Below are 2,870 nucleotides of genomic sequence, written 5' to 3' on the forward strand. Positions count from 1 at the left end.
AAATTAGTATCGGACCCAATGAGGAATTAGGGACCAAACTAAAAGGATTTCGGGTCCGAATGGGGGGATAACCCTCAAGCATGTAGAGCGCGTGAAATCCATCGATTCCCACCATGACGCGAAACAAGCTCGGAAGATATTCTTCCCCTAGATCAACACCATTATCCTTAATCGTCAATCCTCCCTGCCAGATCCGACGACGGAGGATAATATCGCAATACCTAGTAGCCTGAAGATTAACCACGCAATAACCATCCTGGACCCACCAACATGCTCGCTTGTTCCTGATCCGTAGATCCATCTTGCATGATCCGATGGCTGAGGAGCATATCGCACGAGCCTAATGCACTGATGATTACCGCACGATGAGGTTGTTATTCCTTCCCATTCCTATGCCACATGTTTCTTGGTGAGTGGAATCACTCTCTGCAAAACCACTTCCATCTTGAAGGGCATGAAATGAACGATAAACCACCCCATGAGTGGCATTACTACCACAGAAAGGAAAATGAGGGTTTTAAGGCTACCAGGAAAGCCAGAATTCTAGCCCCACACATCATCCCATCTCGGCAGGCGCATGAACCAGTGTAATATGAAAATCCATCTATTCGGCCGACCATCCGAAGAAGAGTGTCTGCTCAACAACTTCCACCTGAAACTTCTGTGTTCGTACTTTCGAGGGTTGAGGAGGCCGATAGTGACCTGCATCCCCAGAATGTTCTTACTTCGGAAAAAACACTTCATAAAGAATCCAAATCAACTAGACCTCGCCCTTGTGTCTTTGTTTTGAAACACCATTATGTCCTCATCTGCCTGGTCGTGACATTGTGCCTTTAATATATTTTGAGGCATCTCAGGCCAACTCTGCGCGACTCTGCTTTTGGTACAAAGCACTCCTTGATTGGCCAAGATGTCTACCAATTTAATTTTTTGTCCTTCGCACATGGTTAAAACTCACGGTATGTAAGCATCGGAGATGAAGCTAAATCCTTTGAAAGACCTGGAGCAGCCTCCATTGTTTTGAGACTTTTTCTAGCTCTGTGCCACAGCTAGTTCTCTTGACCGAGTTTATGATTAACTTTGAATCAACTTTGACAATAACATTCTAGAGATTATCCTGCTTCAGGAATTCTAAACATTTATTAAGAGCCATTAATTCTTCCATATTTTTAGTGACTCTTACCAAATGGCAATGGAAAATGAAGAGGAGATATCCATTTTCATCCCTTAACACCCCTCCAGAGCCAGCAATACCCGGGTTATCTTTGGAAGCCCCATAAATGTTGTATTTCGAAAAATCCTGAGGGGGAGGATGCCAATAATCCTACTTAGTATCCAGTTTCAATACCTTCCTATCTAGGCCCTGTGGAATAAGCCCCTGCATACCCAACTTAAGGAGTATCTACGTTTCAGCTTTTGAAGGTGGATTTGTAGGGGAAGTTTGCACTATGGTACTTACCATCTCCTTAAGTTGTCTTAAGATTTGCTCAAAAAGTTGTTGGGAGTAACTTTTTTCATTATTAAAGACTCTGTTTTTCCTATCTTTCCAGACAATCCATATTATGAAGCTTGGCATTAAAGCCCAGGCTGAGCCAAGAAATTCATAGTCAGAGAAGTTGCATCCCCAATTGTTTAGGGTATTGATAATGCTTCCTTTTTCCTTGTTTGTCTGCTAGAAACTAGTGGAAAAAGTATCCCACAACCAAGAGGTGAAAATGAAATTATTGAGAAGGTGCTCCATTGTTTCCTCTTGGGCTTCACAGAGTTTTCATCTAGAAGGACCCAGAACACCCCTCTTCTGAATTTTATCCCAAGTTAAAATTTTCTTATGATGAACCAACCACATGAAGAGTTTAATCTTCATCCATCCTTGATGTCTCGATATGTTCTACCAAACCCTGTCCGGTACATTGGAATCCAGCTCAAGGAGTATACATTTTGTCTCCTTAAGATTGAAGATTCCTGCATTATTGTTGCCCCATCTAAGTTTGTCATGCCCCCCTGTGACTAATATTTTCCTCTCTTCCAACATTTTCAGAAGTGCCTCTGCTTTGGCTTTCAGTGGGTTGTCTTCCCTGTGATCCATATTCTTCCAAGTTCTCCATTTTCCTTCACTATTGGTTTGATCCCAAAAATCTTTTACCTTAAATAACCCTTTGGTATCTGTTTCTTTCTTGAGTTCCAGAAGGTCCTCCCTTAACAATGTAGGTTGTTATTTCCATTTGTCCTCGCAAAACAATGCAAGATCTCCATCTCTGATTTCCTAGATGCTGTTTTTTGTACTAATCCTCCATTCCCCCAGGCCTTATTCTAGATGTGTGAGCCCTTTATGATGCCAAACATCCTTATGTGATCATTATCTTGCCAAGTGCTGGCATATTTTTCTTTCTAGATACTAGCCCACTGCGCCTTTGGGTCTTTTACCCAACGCCACCATAATTTCGCCCCTAAAACTTTACTTAGTGCTTCCGGATCATCCAATCCAAGACCCCCATATCTTTTAGGTTTGCAAATCTTCTCCTGGGCTACCAAGGCCCATTTCTTTCTTTCCTCCCCCTTACCCCAAAGAAAGTCTCTTTGAATGGTTCTAAAATGTTGCAAAACTCGTTTTGGAGCTAGAAGGGCTGATAGCATGAAGACGAGGATTGATTGGAGAATAGCTTTTGTAAGCACTAACCGACCAACCAAGTTTAAAGATCTAATGGTCCATTTCCTGATTTTATCCTACATCTTATTAATCACCAGCTCCCAAATTCTCTTGTGCAAAGGTTTATCAGTAAGAGGAACTCCCAAATATTTGGAGGGAAGGACATCCCTTTGAAAGCCTAGAATTCTGGAGATATTTCTCTGAATAGAAATATTGGTATTAA

This window comes from Pinus tabuliformis, chromosome 4_1, assembly GCF_031772625.1.
Source record: "Pinus tabuliformis cultivar Carrire ecotype Pingquan chromosome 4_1, CPIR1, whole genome shotgun sequence".
NCBI lineage: Eukaryota > Viridiplantae > Streptophyta > Pinopsida > Pinales > Pinaceae > Pinus > Pinus tabuliformis.